Genomic DNA, 6,000 nt, shown 5'->3' with positions numbered 1-6,000 from the left:
GGCAGAAAGTGAAGAGGAACTAAAGAGCCTCTTGATGCGGGTGAAGGAGGAGAGTGCAAAAGTTGGCTTGAAACTCAACATTAAGAAAACTAAGATCATGGCATCCGGTCCTATCACTTCCTGACAAATAGATGGGGAAGAAATGGAGGTAGTGACAGATTTTATTTTCCTGTGCTCCAAGATCACCGCAGATGGGGACTGCAGCCAAGAAATTAAAAGACGCTTGCTCCTGGGGAGGAGAACTATGGCAAATCTAGACAGCATACTAAAAAGCAGAGACATCACACTGCAAGCAAAAGTGCGTATAGTCAAAGCTATGGTTTTCCCAGTTGCAATGTACAGCTGTGAAAGTTGGACCATAAGAAAAGCTGAGCGCTGAAGAACTGAGGCCTTTGAATTGTGGTGCTGGAGGAGACTCCTGTGAGTCCCTTGGACTGCAAGGTGATCAAACCAGTCAGTCCTAGAGGAGAACAACCCCGACTGCTCTTTAGAAGGCCAGATACTGAAGATGAAACTCAAATACTTTGACCACCTAATGAGAAGGAAGGACTCCCTGGAGAAGAGACTAGTGTTGGGAACAATTGACGGGAAATTAAGGGGATGGCAGAGAATGAGGTGGCTAGATGGAGTCACTGAAGCAGTTGGTGTGAGCTTAAGTGGATTCCGGGAGATGGTGGAGGACAGGAAGGTCTGGAGGAATGTTGTCCATGGGGTTGCAATGGGTTGGACACAACTTCACAACTAACAACAACATTATGCAAATTAAGCACATGTAGCAATATATGTTCACCATAGGTGTAGAACATTCTCTCACAAACACATCTCTCTAAAGATTCTGAATGTTGCAGAAGATTCTGAGCTTATATAATAAAACATGGAGCATCCTTGACAATTTGATTGCTTTACATGCAAAAAATTAAACCCAGGAAGTCATACTTTTTGGTACCAATACTCCAGAAGGCTTTGCTTTCTTGATTCTGATCACTATGTATGTAGGTAATCACTCTTCACAAACCTTACAGGAACAGACGGATAAAATTCCTTTCACAGATTTTAGCTCTGTGTGAATTTCCTTGTTGTTGATCCAGATTCTGTAATTTGTCCAAGTACTTCATACAGGGCATTCTAGGCCAAATCCTTTGTCCCCAATGACTTTTACTAGGTCTTTATTTCAAAGCCTTTTGCACATAGACTTGCTTAAGCGTTCTTGACATACCTTTTAGTTAATATCTTATTTTAATGTGCTTCAATTAATTTTTGATTATGCCATTAAATAAAGCAGTTTTCCCTTTATTATCAATTAGAAAAAATGTAACATAGCTCCACAAATTTGCTCTTCTTTTGTAGATAAATGTAGGAAGTTTTTGTACAGTATTCAGTGTCTGAAAGGAAGCAAGTTGCTTCAACGTATTGATGAGTTACTTCAAGCATTCCTTTGAAACAACATTTTACATGATCATCAATATTCCAAATGAATATGCAACCACAATCTAATCTTTGTTATTGACCAATTTATCATTCCTTTCCAATTAATAATGCAATTAGAACAACATTCTTTGAAAATGACTAGATAGTTAAACAATGTACAGTTTGTCTTTTCTGCTATCTAAAATTAGCATGTAAGCAATTATGCTTGGGGAGCAATTACTGACGTCTGAGTGTGAAGTACCTAGGTAGACAGCAGGAATTTACTTTTGAATTAACTTAATTGTTGCCAGCAAGTATACGTGCCAGGAAAATATATTCATTTAAGTGATATAAAATAAAGTTAGCCTGTGTCTGTAGCACTTGAGACAAAATTAATTACAGTTGTTATTACTGGTGCGAAGCCCAAAGAAATCTGCAGAGTGACCTGGTTTGCATAATCATGGTAGCTGAAACAAGGCTCTAGAGCTTGTTGCAATTCACATGGGCTGGACACATGCTGGCCGGATTTCCCTAATTATCCCTCACTAGTGTGACTTACTACGACATTGAAACCCAACAGCAGTCCATGGATTATTTGAAGGTTGCGGCTCAACCTGTCACCTTGGTTTGACTTGGCAGCTGTGTTAGTGTGGGTCATCAGGAAATTCAGCCGGCATTACCTGGCTACCATGTGCAAACTAGGGTAACTTCTTTCAGCCATGATGGGGGTATTTATTTATTTATTTATTTATTAATTAAAACATTTCTATGCCGCCCCTTGCCAAGGCCTCGGGGCGGCTTACAACATTGAATACAAAATACATTAAAACAATGACAATTAAAATATATACAGTAAAATAAAATAAGCCGCCCTGGCCGAATAAAATTCAATAATATTAACATTTAAAATGCTGCATAAATAAAAAGGTCTTCGCCTGGCGCCGAAAAACAAATAACGACAAACAAGGATTGGTATGAAAGCTATACCATAAAGTAATAATTTAAAATGCATGTATTTAGTTGATGCGACATTGAACAAAAGCAAAGAGTTGTTTTGTCCAAAGACTGCCTAATGCATTGGAAAGTCAATGTGGGAAAGACAAGCCACATAAATGCGGACATTTCTTTCACAGATAAAAGGATGTGGGAAACTTGAAGATGAATTTTGGCATAGTAGTGCCACCTCTTTCTCGGAGCTGGATACAACACTGCCTTCCTTATCACACAGTGCTAAGATACTTTCAGGGAATGAGTATTATAAGCATGTTCAGGAAAGACAAGATTGGTCTTTGGAAATTTAATATTTGGGGGACTCTGGGGAAGATACTGAACACTGAAAAATGACTGCTACAGCTGAGCCAAAATTGTTCATTCTAATTTCAAAGAAATTTGGGAACATCAACATATTTAAAGTATAGTCTGAAACATATTGGATTTACTCTGACAGGGTACCTATGTCCTTTTGGGCAAGGGGAGGGATCCAGCTTTAATGCTTCCCAGACAAAGCCCCAAAATTAGAAGAAATTTCTGGATTACACAGGCTGATAGAAAAGATCCCATATGAAAAAATATGCCAACCTGCCATATTTTTGAAAAAAGCACATTAGGTAGTTTTCAGTTTCCCCCAGCAATGCTAAGTCTCTGTTCCAGAACAAAGCAGTGAGCTCTGTTGTTGGATGCAAATTGGCAGGGTGCAAGAAAATCAGCAAGCGCATTAACACTCCATCGATTCTGCACATTTGAGCCTCTGGCAGTGAAGTGCCAGAGCTTCCTCAAAGGTATTCACTTGACACTTACTGTTGTAAGGGACACGTTAAAACTTTCATTGTCTCAAGATCTTGATGGATAGTAACAATGTGAATGCTTTAGAACTACCTTTGACATGTTTCTTGCTGTACTGGATTTATTGAGTTCAGTGTTGTTTACATTTCCCTTTTCAAAATGGCCTTGAATTGTTGTAAATTAAAAGATGGCATAGAAATGTTTTAAGTAAATGAACAAAAATGCTATGCAGATACATGTGAATGCAGGAGAAGGACATAATTATAAAGAAACATAGAAACATAGAAACAGAGCGAGTCAGAAGGGGTCTCCCGGGCCATCTAGTCTGACCTCCGGCACCAGCCGGCTCCGCTCGCGACAGGCCCACCATGTGGACGTCCAGCCTATCCTTGAACACCCGCACTGATGGGGCCTCAACGACCTATCGTGGAAGCCCATTCCACACCCTCGGGGTCCTGACTGTCAGGAAGTGTTTCCTGGCATCCAAATGGAACCTTGGCTCCCTGAGCTTTGCTCCGTTGGAGCGTGTCCTGCCTTCCGCTGCAGGGGAGAACAGGTCTCTACCCATCTCCATGTGACATCCCCTCACGTACCTGTATGTCGCCAACATTTCCCCTCTGAGTCTCCTCTTCTCCAGGCTGAAGAGACCCAGTTCCCTCAGTCTCACCTCATACCCCATCCCCTGCAAATCGGCCACCAACCTTGTGGCCCTACGCTGCACTGACTCTAACCTGGCTATATCCTTTCTGTAATGAGGGGCCCAAAACTGAGCACAATACTCCAGTTGCGGGTGCACCAAAGTCGTGTAGAGTGGTAGTAATACCTCTCTTGATCTAGAAGTCACACTTCTGGCTATGCAACCAAGGGTGGTGTTTGCCCTCTTGACCACCGCATCACACTGCTGACTCATGTTTAGCCTGCAGTCAACCAGCACCCCAAGGTCCCTTTCACAAGTGCTGCTTTCCAGCCACTTGTCACCTAACCTGTACTTATGACACCTATTCCTATGCCCCAAGTGCAAGACCTTGAACTTACCCACATTGAACACCATCCTGTTGTCTCCTGTCCATTTCCATAGTCTGTCCAGATCCTTTTGGATCTGGAGTACCTGCTCCTCAGTTGTGGCCACTGCTCCAGTTTTAGTGTCGTCTGCGAATTTGATCAGCAGACTGTTCACCCCTTCTTCTATGTCGTTAATGAAAAGATTAAACAGGGTCGGCCCCAGGACAGAGCCCTGGGGGACCTCACTTGTTACTGGCCGCCATCCTGATGATTCCCCGCTAATGGTTACCCTCTGCCTTCGGTCAGTCAACCATGCCCTAATCCACCAGACAGTGCGTTGGTGTATCCCAAAACTCCTCAGTTTCTCCACCAGGATATCATGGGGCACTTTGTCAAAGACCTTGCTGAAATCCAGGTATACCACATCCACTGCATCCCCTCCATCTAGCCATCTCGAAACCTTGTCATAGAATTCCACAAGGTTTGTCTGGCAGGACCTGTTTTTGCGGAAGCTGTGTTGTGTGGCTGTCAACCTCCCTTTCCTATCTAGCATCACTAGATATCTCTCTATTATGAGCCTTTCCATTGTTTTTCCTACAACGGACATAAGGCTAACTGGTCTATAATTCCCCATGTCCTTTCTACTACCCTTTTTGAAAATTGGGACCACTGATGCCACTCTCCAGTCCTCTGGAACTTCACCCGTTCTCCACGAGGTCTCAAAAATGGAGGCCAGCGGGTGTGAGAGAACCCCTGCCAACTCTCTAAGTACTCTCGGGTGTAACCCATCAGGGCCTGGCGCCTTTGTAATGTCCAATGCCCTGAGGAGCCCCTCGACTTCAAGGAGGTGACTCTAATCTGTGTCCCTAAGTCACCAGCCTCATCTAATCTCCTATGCGGATATCCCCCGTCCTGCTTTGGGGAGAACACAGAGGCAAAATAGTCATTTAGCATCTGTGCCTGTTCCCTCATATCAGTCACTGGATCTCCTTCCTCCTTATTTAGTGGTCCCACCACTTGTCTCCCCTTCCTCTTCCTATTTACATGCTGAAAGAAGCCCTTTTTGTTGCTTTTGATATTCTTGGCAAGTCTCAGCTCATAATCAGCCTTAGCCTTGCGAAGAATCCTCCTGCAAAGGGCCTCCTCCTCCTGGTATACCCTTTTGTCTATTTCCCCCCAGTACCGATTTCCTACGGAGGTTCCTCTTTCGTCTAATCCCTCTAACCACCTCCTTTCGCATCCATGGTGGAACTCTCCTCCGCCTCCCCACCTTACTGACTAGAGGTATCGTCAAGGCTTGCGCCTCCAAAACCTCCCTTTTGAGTGCTATCCACCCCTCCTCAACTCGCTTACCTTCCAGTAACCTATCCCAGGAGACTTTCCCCAGTCTGGCCTTCAGTTGGCCAAAGTTGGCCCTCTTGAAGTCTCAGCTTCTAGTGCTTGACCTGCTGCACGTCCCCAGTCCTCTGATCTCAAAGCAAAGGATGGAGTGATCACTCGCATCCAGAACTCCCCTAATCTGTACTTCATCTATCAGCTCCTCCCTATTGGTCAAGACCAAGTCAAGGATGTTCCCCCCCCTCGTCGCCTCTCGGACCCTCTGTGTGAAAAACCCTCCCTCTATAGCTTCTAGGAAGCGACGTGGCCTGGCTGTCACTGCCGAGTGAAATCTCCCATAATTACTGTGTCTCTCCCCTGAGAAGGTGGTCAGTATGCTTGAAATGGAAGGTTCTTCAGAATACATATGAAGCACCTCAGTCAGGAATATGGAAATATATGTTGAATTTCTATGACCATGTGGTTGTCCGC

Source organism: Varanus komodoensis, unplaced genomic scaffold, assembly GCF_004798865.1.
Source record: "Varanus komodoensis strain SLA01 unplaced genomic scaffold, ASM479886v1 scaffold5, whole genome shotgun sequence".
NCBI classification, from domain to species: domain Eukaryota; kingdom Metazoa; phylum Chordata; class Lepidosauria; order Squamata; family Varanidae; genus Varanus; species Varanus komodoensis.
This window is presented reverse-complemented; position numbering follows the sequence as displayed.